An 18461-nucleotide genomic window follows, 5' to 3' on the forward strand; every position below is an offset into this window, starting at 1 on the left:
ATATGGCCTTCCTCTAATAATGGATATGCAACACTGTATTGACTTCATTCTGGGTGTTATGCTTCCAAACAAGGCAGTTTTTTTAATGTGTCCAACTGAGCATGCCAGAGTTACAAATGTAAGTTGATGAAGTTGATGTTTAAAGGGCTTGATTAATTCTTGATGACAATAAAACAAAGGCCACTCACATAAAAGAAACTGTTTTTTGCTCACCACTGTAAGGTTTCAAACCCAAAATATTCAGATGGAAACAACTAATGATGCGAACCTCGTCATCACATGGTCACACAACCCACACTCAAAGACGCCAATTCCTAGAAGCCAAGTAAAATCAGGTTTGATAAGGAGTGTGACACAAAGATAATTTGTACCTAGGCACCAAATACTATTGAAAACGGAGACCCCCACCCAACAAATATTGATTCGTGAACGAGAAGTATAAGGATGACGCCCACGAAGACAGTTGTTCTTCAATAAGTCGTTTTTTCAGTTCTTTAGAGAACCATGGAAGGGAGATTATCTCACCAACACACATACAAAAGTGCGGCAAACAAGAAGTTTTATTAATCTGAATTGTCTAACTTACATGTCTGGTGAATGCCTTTATTTATATTGACTCTAGACTTAAATAAACCCTAATGGACCCCTTATGTGGACTTATATGATGACCACTTACCAATTAAAACCATATAATATAAATAAAACCCTAAAACTAAGAAGAAAATAAAAATAAAATAGATAAATCAAAATTTAATATCCTAAATATGATAGGATCAGATTTGTTGCTTTTTTAGAAGTCCGATATATATAGCTAGGAGAATCAAATCTAAAGGTCGAATATTTAATTCTGAAATCTTCTTTCCTTTTTGTAGCTAGGATGAATAAGAAATCCTTGTAAGAAAAGGATTCTGAAACATTTATGAATCCTTGCCACACTTGGAAACTATGTTGCAGCCCATTAAAGATCTTTGTAGAATTAGGAGATTTCCAAAATATGCTTCCATATCCTTTTAGGAAAAGAATCCTAGCCAAATAGGAAATCAACAAGTCAAAAGGAAGTAAATAACAAAACTCGTACAACCTCTGTTGACCTGTGTTTGGATGCCTTGCCAAAATCCGATTGACATGATATTTTAACCCAAGGTAGGACAACATGTTAGGAGACTCCACGTGAAATTGCAGCCTGATCCAATGGTAGGATTGAAAATTATGACTTTTGCCATAAAACTGGATAGTTGCACATTTTACGTCAAAATCCGAATTTAACCTTGCCTGGATCGTATCGACTGATGCGAACCTCGTGATCACGTGGTCACGCAACCCACAATCAAGATTGAGATCTGATCCCGGAAAGCCGAAATAGGTCTGATATGAGTGCGACACAATGGAAACCTGCCCCAAGGCACCAACACTATTGGAATGAGTAGAATGACGCCACGAAGCCAGTTAATCTTCGATAAGTCAGATTCAGTTCGTTCAAGAACTGAAGAATGCAAGAATCACTCTCACACGTTAAAACTGAAAAATTCAGAATAATAATCATCAAAAGCTGCCGAAATTTTGGCCTCCATGAGTTTAAATAGTTCTTGAAAAGTTAACCCTAATGGACCCTTTATGTGGACTTATATGAGGTCCACTCAAAACTGGCCCAAAACCCTAAAATGAAAAGCCCATAACCCAAAAATGAAAAGCCCATAACTTAATCCAAACAAGCCTTGGATCCTAGCTTAAAACAAAGTATGAATTAAGCCCAAACAAGCCTTGGGCTGTAGCTAACAAAATAAAATAAAGCCCTTATCTCATGGCCCAAATAAGGTTGTATTGGACCCCTCTTCCACATGGATAAGATGTACTAGGATCTCCTCTTGATACTCCAATGGACCTTCCAATTCTGACTTGGTGGAAACCTTCAAAACCAATGCATTCAATGCGTCTTTCAATGTCTTTGTCTTGGACCGAGTCATTGGTCCATTTGGAACATGTAATGGGTCCTTGCTGGTGTTTCTGGGCTGGTCCGCATCATCGACTCACCACTTTAAATATATAAATTAAATCACCACTTTAGAGATTCAAAGTAAAGGAAATAAGTCCACCGCTCACTAATGAGATATAGAATTTGATAAATGCTAATCAGCCAACTCAAAAGACTTCAATTCAAAATTTTCTTAAAGATCCCAGTATATGGTTTGAATCACAATTATATACTTGGAACATCCCTCCAAGTCTAGAAAACACCAAATTAAAGTAAATGAGACCTAATGATTGAATTTAGAAGAATTTTAGACAATAAATAACAATACTCTTTTTTCAGTCTATAAAATGCAAATAGACACTTAGGAAGCACTCAAATTAAAACTAACATAACTCTTTATAGAAAACTTCAATGCATACATGGCTAAATAATCTGGAAAGATGACATTCTGAACTTGAAAACCACATAGAATATGCTCATTTTCCCTTGTAATAAAAAGATGAAATTTGGGCTTAAAGTTGACCACAGGCTGAAAGGAAACAACCTCAAAAACATCCTTCATTTATAATGCTAACCCAAATTCAAGTAACCCAACTCCATTTGGACTAGTAGAGGACACTTCTGTTCATGTTCCCCTGGTTGAAAAAGACTTGACCTTGAGTCAAATGTTGAGTTGTCACAATAAAAACAAGATAAATCAACAACGTTAAAAGTGTATGAAATGTATTTGTAAGCAAGTAACTCAATTTTGTACACATTTTCACCAATTCGCTTCAGAACCTTAAAATACTACCAACCCTTAGTTTGAGCTTAGAAAATTTACCTTATGGGAACCTTCCCATGTTGAGATGTAATTGACATGACTAAAAGATTGATGTCTTCTTCCAAGTGCAGGAGTGTCGAAGTAATAAATAACCCGGCAAGACCGGGGTCGAACCATAGAGAGGTTAATTGTATAAAATTATAAATAACAATAGAACAATAACAAAAACAATAATAATAATAATAATAATAATAATATAATAATAATAATAATAATAATAATAATAATAATACTCAGTACGTGGCGTTGTTATACTTGAAAATGATCTAAAAGATCGAGTCACAGGTTTTCAGCCTCTATACTGAGTTTATGAAAAGATCAAAGAGATATATTATATAGTATAAACAAAATGTAAATAATAATAATAGTAGTAGTAGTAGTAGTAGTAATAATAATAATAGTAGTAGTAGTAGTAGTAGTAGTAGTAGTAGTAGTAGGAGGAGTAGTAGTAGTAGTACTAAAAAGAAGAGGAGGAAGAAATTAACGAGAACTTTGAGATGGAAGATTAATGTAAGGATTAAACAATGATAAAAACAAATGTCAAGGTTAGAGGATCCACCAATGGTATTTCAAACAAGTATAATATAAACTCTTATTACTCAATTTGGAAACCACACACGGAGGAGGTTCCAATCGGATGATTTGTCATTAATAGCTCATTATAAATTATTAACATGATCATATGAATTATCTTATTTACATAACACCAAAGTTTTAAATATTGTCAGGAATTCATGATGTTAACTGATGTTAACAACAAATCAAGTTCCTTTCGTAGCCCAGGTGTAGGTAATACCACATGGTTGGGCTATGAAAGTGCCAAACATTTGTTGTACCAAGTATTATACAACACAAATCTAGATTAACCATTTAACAAGCAAGGTATTAAGAATTAGTAAGATAAAAAGATAAGACATGTTAATATTAAACATTAAGATCCATGTTGAGTTTACACTATATTTATTCTTACACCATTAGTTTAACCTTTTCACCTTGACATAATAAGCTTAGCTAAACATAATGAAGAAGAGAAACATAAATAAACAAAACAAGAACATAAAGAAAATACAAGTTAACTAAGTAAAGGAAAGAAAATGAAAACATAAACAAGATATTAATGAAAGCAAAACTTACAAATTATAAAAAAAAATATAAAGAGAGAAATAAAGAGCATGAACTTGATCTGAACAACCAAGCTCCTAAATACATGGCAAATGCCTCCTTTTATAGGCCAAAATTCAGAATTATTGATTTGATGACTAATTGTTGAGTGGATGGCCAACTCTTGATGATTAGTACTTAAAAGTGCATTTTGATCAAGGTTTTATATCATCATTTTGCACTTGAAGTATCAATAACTCCTTAACTAAAGCATGTTTTATAATAACAAGTTTGATACTATAAGATACCTGATATGGTTCATCCATGTGATATGACCCAAGTAAGGTCAGATTCGGATTTTGGCGTAAAAAGCGCAACAGTCCAGGTTTACGGCAACAATCATAATTGTCAATCTGACCGTTGGATCGAGATAATATTTTATGTGGACTCTCCAGACATATCTTACTACCTTGGGTTAAAAATTCAGGTCAATCGGAGTTTGGGAAGGAACCGCAATACTGGTCAACGGAAGCTGTACGGATTTTGTTATTTACTTCCATTTGACTTGTGGACTTCCTATTTGGTTAGGATTCTTTTCCTACAAGGATGTGGCAGCTGGCTTTGGGGATTTCCTAGTTCCATAAGGATCTTTAATGAGCTGCAATATAATCTACAAGTGTGGCAGTGATTCATTAATGTTTCAGAATCCTTTTCTTATAAGGATTTCTTATTTATCCTAGCTACACAAGGAAAGAAGGGCTGGTGGTATTTAATGACAGATTAGTTATTTTTATTATTATCTTTAATGTTTGGGCTTAATTAAAACTTTGTTTTGAGCTAGGGTCCAAGGCTTGTTTGGATCAGGTTATGGGCTTTTCAGTTTAGGGTTTTGAGTGGACCTCATATAAGTCCACATAAGGAGTCCATTAGGGTTAACTTTTCAAGAACTATTTAAACTCATGTAAGCCACAATTTCGGCAGCTTCGATGATAATTACTTCTGAATTTTTCAGTTTTAACGTGTGAGAGTGATTCTTGCATTCTTCAGTTCTTGAACGAACTGAATCTGACTTATCGAAGATTAACTGGCTTCGTGGCGTCATTCTACTCATTCCAATAGTGTAGGTGCCTTGGGGCAGGTTTTTATTGTGTCGCACTCCTATCAGACCTATTTCGACTTTCTGGGATCAGATCTCAATCTTGATTGTGGGTTGCGTGACCACGTGATCACGAGGTTCGCATCAATACCTTAATTTATGGTAAATGTTCATATTAAATGCAGGCCTATCACATAAATAAAAGGATTGAATGATGAGTTTAAGTATTGAAAGTGAAAGGACAAAGAGATGGCCAAACTTAAAAAAGAGATGCCGGTGCAGTCCAAACTGGAAAATTGCTCGGTAATTGGATCATATCTGGAGCTCTAGATCTCGGATTTAGGTCCATTTTATATGGATGGAAAGGTAAGACAAAGGCCTACAACTTTCATGGGAGCCCAAGATTTAAAAAGGCCGTTTTGAAGTCCAAACTGAAGGAACAACGAAGAAGTCCGAAGCTGTCCTGCAGCCCAGACACTATTTAGTGTTCAGCCCATATCTTGAGTTCTAGAAGTCCAAATGACCTCATCTTTTTTTTGTTGGAAAGCTGAGACAATTTCCTAGAACATTCCTGAGGATTCTAGACAAATTATGATGTTAGCAATGACGTCTTGTTCATACAAGAAGATAAGGATTGTCACCAAGTCAAGATGTGGCCACCCACTCATCAATTAATTAACAAATCAATAGTTCCAAATTTTGGCCTATAAAAGGAGACACTTACCATGTATTGAGGCATCTTGGTTTCCAGATCAAGATCATGCTCTTGCTTTCTCTCTTTGTATTGCTTATGTTTTGCTTTCATTAATATCAAGTTTATGCACTTCATTTCCTTTCCTTTACTTAGTTAACTTCTTTCTCATTTATGTTCTTATCTTGTTCATTTATGTTTCTTTCTTTCATTATGTTTAGCTAAGTTAATTATGTCAAGGTGAAAAGGGTACACTAATGGTGTAAGAATAAGTATAATATAAACTTAACATGGACCTTAACGTTGGATACTAACATGTTTTATATTTGTTATCTTGTTCACTTTTAATACTTTGCTTGTTAAATGGTTAATCTAGATTTATGTTGTATAACACTTGGTACAACAAATACTTGACACTTTCATAGCTCATACTGTATGGTATAACCGACACTTGAGGAACTTGATTTGTTGTTAACATAAGTTATAATCATGAATGCCTGCCAACATTTACAAGTATTAGCTTTATTCGAATAAGATAACTAATGTAATCATGTTAACAATTTATAATCTGATTGGAACTCCTTTATGTGTGGTTTCCAATTGAGTAATAAGAGTTTTATACTATACTTGTTTGAAGTACCATTAGTGGATCCTCTAACCTTGACATTTATTTTTATCGTTGTTTAATCCTTACATTAATCTTTCATCTCAAAGTTCTCATTAATTTCTTCATCTTCTTCTTCTTTTACTACTACTACTACTACTATTATTATTATTTACATTCTGTTTTATATTATATAATATATTTTTTTGATCTTTTCATAAACTCAATATATAGGCTGGAAACCTGTGACCCGATCTTTTAGATCATTCTCAGTTGTAACAACGCCACGTACTGAGTATTATTATTATTATTATTGTTGTTGTTATTATTGTTATTGTTATTATTATTATTGTTGTTGTTGTTGTTGTTGTTGTTATTATTGTTATTATTATTATTATTATTGTTGTTGTTATTTATAACCTCTCTGTGGTTCGAGCCCAGTCTTGACGGGTTATTTATTACTTCAACAGTCTTGCACTTGGGAGAAGACATCAAGCTTTTGGTCGTGTCACTTGACTTTATGAAAATCCTTATCTTCTTGTTTAAATAAATAAAAAAAATGCTAGCATCAGATCTGGGTCCGTATGTGCGCATGAAAGTTCTAGGAAATTCTCTTAGCTTTCCAGGAAAAAAAAGATGTCATTTGGACTTCTAGAACTTAAGATATGGGCTGAACACTGAACAGTGTCTGGGCTGCAGGACAGATTCAGACTTCTCCGTTGTTGCTATAATTTGGACTTGAAAACGACCTTCTTAGATCCTGGTGTCCAAATGAAAGTTGTAGGCCTATGTCTTACCAAATCTGTGTAAACATTTGAGATCATTTGGACATCTAGAACTCGAGATATGACCCAATTACCGAATAGTGTTCCAGTTTGGACTGCACCAACATCTCTTTTCTAAGTTTCACCCTCTCTTTATCTTCACAAATTTCAGTAGTTGAATTCATCAATCAATCCTTTGATTTATGTGATAGGCCTGCATTTAAGATGGACATTTACCATATATTAGAGCATTTCATAGTATTAGACTTGTTATTATAAAACATGTTTTAGTTAAGGAGTTATTGATACTTTAAGTGAAAAATGATGATCTAAAACCTTGATAAATATGCACTTTTAAGTACTAATCACCCCCCCAACCAACTTATTACTAGTCCCTAGTAATCAAAGCGTTAAAATAGAAAAATAATTTGCAAATTCCATAAAGCAAGGCATTCACCATTCAACTTACTTTAATTTATCCAGAAAAACAAACTCTCATTAAATTCATATATCTGCTCAATACCTCTTAAACAAGATATTACTAAACCTTTCTTTTGTGCTCAAAATATCAACATATAGTTATAGGGCTTTACTGGGAAGAAAAACAAATTTTTGTTCTGATGTTTAAGGCTAACTTTCTTAGGTTGGGATTATGATTTTTTTCTTTTTCTTTATTTATTTATTTATTTATTTATATACACATACAACTAGAAACACAATGTATCTTTAACCCATGTAACGAGTTTTAGGCTAATGACTCCTAAACCAGTTGGTCTTAGGGCATTAGGTGTTGAGACACCCCTACGAGCTTAGCAACTCGAGTTGCAGATACTGATACGTAGATAGTGCAATGTTTGATTCCCTTAAGCTTTTCTCCCCAACCCATGTAACAAGCGTTGGGCCAATAGCTCCCAAGTCAGTTGACTTTAGGGTATTAAGTGTTAAAACACCCCTCTAGGCTTAATTGCTTAGGTTAGGGAGGCTACGAAACCAAACTTATCTACCTTTTTATTATCATTGTTTTTTTTTTTTTGTTTTTTTTTCAAATTATATACCATCCCTTTCCCTTAGTTGTTACTTTTAACAAAAGAACATAAATAATGTAATGATCCGATGTGCAACCCACAATCATATGTTAAAGTGTGTGTGTGAAAATGAAGATTTAAAAATACTTGTTAAATGAGCATATGAGCAGAATCAAGTGCTACCAATACGAGAGTTTGTAAACCTGAATATTTCAAGAAGTATTCTGATAGACCTTGTTAAGAATGTTTACTAAGATGCGTCTCAAGAGTCACTTTAACAAAAGAACTCCTTTTACTCTGCCATCCTAGTAACAACAGTTTTGCAAATAGTTTATGAAATAGAAAACACAGTTTTTTTTTTTTTTAAATATCAACTACTATCCTTTCCCCCCAACCAAAATGAGACATTGTTCTCAATGTCTTAAGGTAGAAAGTTAGAGTATAGAAGACATCACCTGAAATAACGAACACTAACAAACCTAAAACACACTTAAACAAATATAAGAAACAACAAAACACAATAATAAAACCAAAAGATGCAAAGTTTTTACAAACAAAAAAGCATTGAGTTCATGCTCTTTATTTCTCTCTTTATTTATTTATTTATTTTGAAGAAGCATGTGTATGTACAGGTAGTTGTGATTGTGGCTCACATCTTTCCTTGGTTTTACGTCCAAAAACTGCTTAAACGCCCTCTATAGGTCGAGGATAGGCTTCCCATCCAGTTTTCTTAAAAACTGGCAAACAAGGTCTTTTTTAGTCAGATTCCCAAGACTAAGATGAGCTTGTTCTTTATGAAAATGGGGTCATAAATCATGAATTGCCCGATGCACATCTCCACTATGATGAGACTTAAGAGTCAATAGAAGATTATCTAAAAACTCTCTATGTTTTGAAATAAATCCTACCTTTTGACAATTTTCATAGGTTTTGCAGAATGCATATGAGTCCTTGAACATGGTGGGCCAGTAAAATCCACTTTGTAAGATTTTTGCAGTCGCCTTTTTTGACGAGAAATGATCCCCACATGCTTCAGAGTGAAAAAATTTAATGACACTAGTTACCTCATTGTCGGGAATGCATCTTTGAAATATTTGATCAGGACAATATTTGAATAAGTAAGGGTCATCCCAATAAAGGTTTTGCACGTCGTTCAAAAACTTTCTTTTATCTTGGTTATCCAAATGAGCTGGCAAAAATCCTAAAGCAAGAAAATTGTTATTTTTAGCAAACCAAGGCATTAAATTAAGAGAAAGTAAAGATTCATGAGGAAAGTAATAATTGATTGGTGTGATGTCAGATGTCGAATCTATTGTCAACTTTGACAAATGATCCGCCAAAACATTTTCGGTGCCTTTTTCATCATCGATTGCTTCCTGTTTGGTCATGGCATGAGGAAATGGAAGTGCTGGTGGGAAATCAATCTTTTCTTTGCAATGTTCAGATTCAACCCCTTCCTTACCCTCAGAGATTGATTCATCATCTTTCTCACAAGGTTCAAGAGTGGGTTTTTCAATAACCTTACCACTGCAAAGATTGATGTCTGATTTGACTTGATCCATGTGTTGACTTCTGGAACTACTTGCATTTACATTGTATTTCTCCTTTGGATTTTGCTGTAGTTGAGATGGAAACTTACCATTCTCTTGAAAACTGAGAGCAGATGTTAACTTTGCAAGAGTATCTTTAAAACCAGTTATGCTTTGAGCAAGTTGAGTGTTGATTATCTCTTGCTTTTCAATGAATGAATGCAATGTATCTTCAAGATTTCTTCTAGGAGGTGGAGCATAAGGAGGTGCATATCCATAAGAATTTTGGAAATTATGGTGTGCTTGAAACGATGGCTGTAAAGTTTGTGCATTATTGTTATCACTCTTCCAACTAAAATTTGAGTGATTTCTCCAACCAGGATTGTATGTTTGCAAGTATGGGTTATGATTGGGCCTTTGGAAACTGTTTAAAGCATGGGCTTGTTCATGGAGGCATTCCTTGAAAGAAGGCAAAGTTGGACAATCATTGGTTGCATGTTCATTTGTTTCACAGATTTGACACACAATGTTTTGAACAGATTTTAATTGACCACTCCTTTTTCAATTCTAGTGCCTTGACTTTTCTAGCTAAAGATGCAAACTTGGATTGGAGGTCATGATCTTCCCTAAGGTTATACATACCTCCATTAGATGTATGAGGTTGAGTTTTACCCGGTGCCTCAGAAGTGCTCGTAGTGTCCTAATTTTGAGCATTTTCAGCTAGCAAGTCTAGGTACTCCATTGCTTTATCAAGGTCTTTATCTTCAAAAGTTCCATTGCACATCAATTCCACCATTTGCCTATCTTTGGGTGTTAATCCTTTATAAAAACATGAAACCAATCTCCATGTTTCAAAACCATGATGAGGGCAAGTATTAATCAAGTCTCGATACTTATCCCAACATTGGTAAAATGTTTCACCTGGTTTTTGAGTGAAAGTGGTGATTTGTCTTTTGAAAGAGTTGGTTCTATGAGATGGAAAAAACTTCTTTAAAAATTGTTGTTGCATTTCCTCCCAAGCATGAATGGATCCTAACCTAAGATTTTGTAGCCATGTTTTAGCTTTATCTTTTAATGAAAAAGAAAAAAAGCTTTAATCTAATGGTATTCATGCTACAATTTAAGTCATTATAGGTGTTACAAACTTCTTCAAATTCTCTCAAATGCAAGTATGAATTTTCTAGATCTAAGCCATGAAAAGAAGGTAAAAGTTGAATAATGCCTGAAAAGGTGTTTGAATAGTATGAATATTCTGAACAAAGGAAGTGCAAGCTGGGAGTAGCACTTGAGTTTATGGATTACGCTCTTTTATGGTGGGAAAACTTAATGCTTAAGAGGAGAATGGATGAAAGACGCAAATCTAACCTGATACACAATTTTTACATGAGTAATAATCATTAAAGCTATCGACATTTTGGTTACATGAGTTTAAATAGTTAAAAAAATTAATCCTAATGGAGCCCATATGTGGACTTATATAAGGTCCACTCAAAACTGACCCAAACCCTAAACTGAAAAAGCCCATAACTTAATCCAAACAAGCCTTGGATCCTAGCTGAAAACAAAGTATTAATTAAGCCCAAACAAGCCTTGGGTTGTAGCTAAAAAAAATAAAATAAAGCTCCTAATATTAAATCCATGTTCTGCCATAAGAAAAAGAGAAGAGAGTAAAATATGACAAAACTGATTCAAGGCTTATTTTATAGGCTTACATGCAACCCCTTAATCCTAGAAACAAAAGGAAAATGTAGTCACCCATGTTATTTCCAAGTTATAGTAGGATTCTTTATTTTCCTTTGCTATCTTTGCTTCATGGCCCAAATAAGATTGTATTGGACCCCTCTTGCACATGGATAAGATGTACTAGGGTCTCCTCTTAATAGTCCAATGGACCTTTCAATTCTGACTTGGTTGAAACCTTCAAAACCAATGCATTCAATGTCTCTTTCAATGTCTTTGTCTTGGACCGAGTCATTGGACCATTTAGAACATATAATGGGTCCTTGCTGGTGTTTCTAGGCTAGTCCACATCAATAGGGGTTATATGAATGGATGGTAATGTTATTTGGGTTATCTAATGCCCCTAGTACATTTATGAGGCTTATGAATCATGTTTTAAGAAAGTATATTGGGCTCTTTGTTGTAGTGTATATTGATGATGTCCCGGTGTATAGCAAGACCTTTGATGATTATGCGAAGCATCTTAGGGTTGTGTTTGAAACTTTATGAGATTCTATGATGCGGACCAGCCCAGAACCACCAGCAAGGACCCATTATATGTTCCAAATGGACCAATGACTCGGTCCAAGACAAAGACATTGAAAGACGCATTGAATGCATTGGTTTTGAAGGTTTCCACCCAGTCAGAATTGGAAGGTCCATTGGAGTATCAAGAGGAGACCCCAGTACATCTTATCCATGTGCAAGGGGGGTCCAATACAACCTTATTTGGGCCATGAAGTGAGGACAACAAAGGAAACAAAGGAATCCTACTACAACTTGGAAATAACATGGTGGCTACGTTTTCCTTTTGTTTCTAGGATTAAGGGGATGCATGGAAGGCTATAAATAAGCCTTCAATCAGTTCTGTACTATTTTAGTTCATTCTCTTGTTAGCTACAGCCCAAGGCTTGTTTGGGCTTAATGAATACTTTTTTTTAAGCTAGGATCCAAGGTTTGTTTTGAGTGGACCTCATATAAATCCACATAAGGGGTCCATTAGGGTTAATTCTTCAGGAACTATTTAAACCCATGTAAGCCAAAATTTTGGCAGCTTTGATGATTATTATTTTGAATTTTTCAGTTTTAATGTGTGAGAGTGATTCTTGCATTCTTCAGTTCCTGAACGAACTGAATTTGACTTATCGAAGATTAACTAGCTTTGTGGCGTCATTCTACTCATTCCAATAGTGTTGGTGCCTTGGGGCAGGTTTTCATTGTGTCACACTCCTATCAGACCTATTTTCGGGTTTTCAGGATCAGATCTCAATCTTGATTGTGGGTTGCGTGACGACGTGATCATGAGGTTCGCATCATTCTAGCAATAGAAACACCAGCAATGTTACTGAGTGTTACTACTATAATGAAAGTGTTGTGTTTTTTGTATATATTATCTCTAGCAGTGTTACTAACCAAAACCTGCTATTATCACTGATGTGAGGAGTTTCCATGGTTTAGCTTTTTTCTACAAGCGATTTGTGAAAGACTTCAGCTCTATTATTGCTCCTATGACAGAATGCTTAAAAAAAAGGGAACAAGTTTAGATGGAGTGAAGATGCGCAAAAAACTTTTGAGCTAATTCAAGAAATGTTGTGTATTGCTCCAGTGTTAGCACTTCCAGACTTTGCTAAAACATTCAAAATAGAGTGTGGTGCTTCTAGAGTTGGAATTGGGCTATTTTGATGCAAGACAAGAGGCCGATTGCATTCTTTAGTGAAAAGTTAAATGGAGCACTTTGAACTACTTTATTTATAACAAGGAGTTCTATGCTCTAATTCGGGCTCTAAAGGTATGGAAGCACTACTTGTTGCCTAAAGATTTTGTTATACATACTGATCATGAATCCTTGAAGTATCTTAAGGGGCAAAGCAAGCTGAATTAAAGACATGCTAAATGGATGGAGTTTATCATTTCCTTATGTCATAAAGTACAAGAAAGGGCAAGTTAATGTGGTGTTAGCATGGATGTATGTACTTGGGTTACCATGGATGGATGTTAGCATGGGTTACCTCACAGCGTGGGAAGGATTCAATAATGGTTGTGGTTGATTAATTCTCCAAAATGTCCCATTTCATTCCTTGCAACAAAACTGATGATGCGTACATGTTGATGATTTGTTCTTTCAAGAGATTGTTTGTTTGCATGGAGTTCCTAAAATCATTGTCTCTTATTGTGATACAAAGTTCTTAAGCCATTTTTGGAAAACTCTTTGGAGGAAGCTTGAAACGAAATTACTTTTCAGTACGGCATGTCATCCACAAACTGATGGACAAACTGAGGTAGTAAACCAAATTGTATCTTCCTTGTTACGAGCTGTTATACATAAGAATTTGAAGAATTGGGATACTTGTGTGCCTATTGTGGAGTTTGCATATGATCGTAGGGTGCATAGGGCTACAAAATTTTCATCATCATTTGAGGTTGTGAAAGCTTTAATCCTTGTGTTCCTATTGATCTTGTTTCTATTCCAATTAATGAGAGGATGTCTATGGATGGAATTAGAAAGGCAGAATTGATGAAGAAACTACATGAGCAAGTTCGGTTACATATGGAGGGAAAACGACAAAGTATGCTAAACAAGCTCACAAGGGGCGGAAAATGGTTATGTTTGAACTTGGAGATCTTGTTTGGATTCATACTAGCAAGGGCAGATTTCCAAGCAAACGTAAGTCCAAGTTGATGCCAAGAGTTGATGGTCCATTTTGAATTATAGAGAAGGTGAATGACAATGCACATAAGGTAGATCTTCTTGGTGATTACAATGTATCAACTACTTTTAATGTGAAAGACTTGACTCCATACTTGGATTATATTGACGATAATGATTTGAGGACAAATCATTCTCAACTTGGGGCTGATGATTTGCATCATGGAGATTATAATCCATCTCGTAAAGCTGAACCAAATCTACAAGAGGATTCAGAAGGCCCAATAACAAGAGCAAGAGTGAATCAACTGTAAAGGGCCTTGAATGATAACAACAACGACTCTCGTTCGTCTATATGGACCTAATCTGGAATGATTGAAGCTACATCGGAGTTAAAAGCTAGCAGTTTGTTTGGAATTGGTTCAAAGGTGCTTATTTGCCTACAATTAGAACTTGGACATGGGAAAAAGCCCTTAATGGTTCTTTTGATGTTGGTCTCTTGAATTTGGATTGGTAATGCAAATAAGTGAAGGAGTTGATGTTGTTTATTGTCAGAATAGTGGATGAATTTGAACTCATACATTACAATGTGGATTTTAATTTCAAAGTATGATCTTTCTAGGTTGTCCAACTATGATTGCATTGGACTTTTGTGCAAGATGTTATAGCCGTTTTAAATTATGTTAGTTTGTGTTTCAATAAAGGGCAAAAACATGTGCAAGTTAAATTTGTCTAGCTTACTGATACGATCTAGGCATCAAATTCGTATTTTGACATAAAATGTGCAATCATCTAGTTTTACGGCAACAATCATAATTCTCAATCCGATCGTTGGATCGATCTGAAATTGTACGTGGTGTTTCCTGACATATTGTCATACCTTAGGTTAAACTTTCAAGTCAATCGAAGTTCGGGAAGACACCACAATACTGGTAAATAGAGGCTGTACGAGTTTTGTTATTTACTTTCTTTTGACTTGTGGACTTCCTATTTGGCTATGATTATTTTCCTAAAAGCATGTGACAATTTGTTTTGGGAATCTCCTAATTCTACAAAGATGTTTAATGGGCTGCAACATAGTTTCCAAGTGTGACAACAATTCATAAATGTTTCAAAATCATTTTCTTACAAGGATTTCTCATTCATCTTAGCTACAACAAGGAAAGAAGGCTTAATAATTAATTCTACCTTCAAATCAGATTTCCTAGTCTATTTAGGACTTTTTAAGGTGACAAATCTAATTCGAGCATATTTAGGATAATAATTTTCAATTTTTATTATTTTTATTTTTTTCTTCTTAGTTTTTGGGTTATTATTACTTATTTGATTCAATTGTAAACTAGCCTTATATAAGTCCACTTAAGGGAGGTCCATTAGGGTTTATTTAAGTCAAGAGTTAGAATACATAAAGGCATAACCAAACATGAAGGTTAAACAATTTAAATTAATAAAACTTCTTGTTTGCTGCATGACACGACCAAAAGATTGATGTCTTCTTCCAAGTGTATGAGTGTTGAAGTAAAAAATAACCCGACAGGACTGGGATCGAACCATAAGGAGGTTAATTGTATAAATTATAGACAACAATAATACAGCAACAACAACAATAATAGTAGTAGTAGTAAAGAAGAAGAAGAAGAAGAAGAAGAATAAGAAGAATAAGTTGATGAGAACTTTGAGATGGAAGATTAATGTAAGGATTAAACAATTATAAAAACAAATGTCAAGGCTAGAGGATCCACTAATGATATTTCAAACAAGTATAGTATAAACTCTTATTATTGAACTGGAAACCACACACAAAGGAGGTTCCTATCGGATGATTTGTCATTAATAGCTCATTATAAATTGTTAACATGATCATATTAATTATCTTATTTAAGTAACACCAAACTTTTTAAATATTATCAGGAATTCATGATGATAACTTATGTTAACAACAAATCAAGTTCCTTTCATAGCACAGGTGGAGGTAATACCATACGGTTGGGCTATGAGAGTGCCAAGTATTTGTTGTACCAAGTGTTATACAATAGAAATCTAGATTCACCATTTAACAAGCAAGGTATAAGAATTAGTAAGGTAAAAAGATAAGACATGTTAATATTAAACATTAAGGTCCATGTTGAGTTTACACTATACTTATTCTTACACCATTAGTGTAACCTTTTCACCTTAACATAATAAACTTAGCTACACATAATGAAGAAGAGAAACATAAATGAACAAAATAAGAACATAAATAAGATACAAGTTAACTAAGTAAAGGAAAGGAAATAAAAAGCATAAACAAGATATTAATGAAAGCAAAACTTAAGAATTACAAAAAAAAAAATATAAAGAGAGAGAGAAAGAGCAAGTTCTTGATCTGAACAACCAAGCCCCTAAATGCATGGAAAATGCCTCCTTTTATAGGCTAAAATTTGGAACTATTGATTTGATGACTAATTGTTGAGTGGGTGGCCAACTCTTGACTTGGTGAAAATCCTTTTCTTCTTGTCTGAATAAAACATCATTGCTAGTATCAGAACTGGAATCACCTATACTTATGAAAGTTATAGAAAATTGTCTTATCTTTCTAGGAAAAAAAATTGAGGTCATTTGGTGATGCAGACCAGCCCAAAAACACCAGCAAGGACCCATTACATGTTCCAAATGGACCAATGACTCGGTCCAAGACAAAGACATTGAAAGACGCATTGAATGTATTGGTTTTGAAGGTTTCCACCAAGTTAGAATTGAAAGGTCCATTGGAGTATCAAGAAGAGATCCTAGTACATCTTATCCATGTGCAAGAGGGGTCCAATACAACCTTATTTGGGCCATGAGATGAGGACAATAAAGGAAACAAAGGAATTCTACTACAACTTGGAAACAACATGGTAGCTACCTTTTCCTTTCGTTTCTAGGATTAAGGGGCTGCATGGAAGGCTATAAATAAGCCTTTAATCAGTTCTGTACTATTTTAATTCATTCTCTTCGTCTCATGGCAGAACATGGATTTAATATTAGGGGCTTTATTTTATTTTGTTAGCTACAGCCCAAGGCTTGTTTGGGCTTAATTAATACTTTTTTTAAGCTAGGATCCAGGCTTGTTTGGATTAAGTTATGGGGCTTTTCATATTAGGGTTTTTGGGCCAGTTTTGAGTGGACCTCATATAAGTCCACATAAGGGGTCCATTCAGGTTAATTCTCTAGGAACTATTTAAACCCATGTAAGCCAAAATTTCAACAGCTTTTTTTTAATATTATTCTGATTTTTTCAGTTTTAACATGTGAGAGTGATTCTTGCATTCTTCAGTTCGTAAATGAACTGAATCTGACTTATCGAAGATTAACTGGCTTCGTATTCTACTCATTCCAATAGTGTTAGTGCCTTGGGGCAGGTTTCTATTGTGTCACACTCCTATCAGACCTATTTCGGGTTTCTGGGATCAGATCTCAATCTTGATTATGGGTTGCGTGACCACGTGATCACGAGGTTCGCATCATTTGGATTGTAGGACAGATTTAGACTTCTCAATTGTTGCTATAATTTGGACTCGTAAACAGCCTTTTTAAATCTTGGAATCCACATGAAAGTTGTAGGCCTATGTCTTACCGAATTTGTCCAAACATTTGAGGTCATTTGGACATCTAGAACTCAAGATATGACCCAATTATCGAACAGTGTTCCAGTTTGGACTGCACCAACATCTCTTTTCTAAGTTTGGCCCTCTCTTTGTCCTTTCAATTTCAATACTTAAACTCATCAATCAATCATTTCATTTATGTGATAGGCCTGCATTTAAGATGAACATTTACCATAAATTAAAGATATGTTATTATAAAACATGCTTTAGTTAACGAGTTGTTGATACTTCAAGTGCAAAATGATGATATAAAACCTTGATAAAAATGCATTTTTAAGTACTAATCACACACCCCAACCAGCTTATTACGAGTCCCTAGTAATCAAAGCGTTAAAATAGAAAAACAATTTGCAAATTCCATAAAGCAAGGCATTCATCATTCAACTTCCATTAATCTATCGAGATAAACAAACTCTTATTAAATTCATATATCTACTCAATACCTCTTAAACAAGATATTAATAAACCTTTCTTTTATGTTCAAAATATCAATATATAGTTATGGGGCTACTACTTGGAAGAAAACACAATTTTTTGTTCTAATATTAAGGATAACTTCCTTGGGTTAGTATTATTATCTTTTTTCTCTTTATATATATATATATATATAACTTAAAACACAATGCATCTTTAACCCATGTAATGAGCTTTCGGCTAATGACTCCAAGACCAGTTGGTCTTCGGGCATTATGATACGATCTATGCAAGGTCCAATTCGGATTTTCACGTAAAATGCGCAACTATCCAGTTTTACGGAAATAGTCATAATTCTCAATCCTACCAATGGATTGGGCTGAAAGTTTACGTGAAGGCTCCTGACATGTTTGCCTACCTTGGGTTAAAATATCATGACAATCG

This window comes from Populus alba, chromosome 10, assembly GCF_005239225.2.
Source record: "Populus alba chromosome 10, ASM523922v2, whole genome shotgun sequence".
In the NCBI taxonomy this organism is placed as follows: domain Eukaryota; kingdom Viridiplantae; phylum Streptophyta; class Magnoliopsida; order Malpighiales; family Salicaceae; genus Populus; species Populus alba.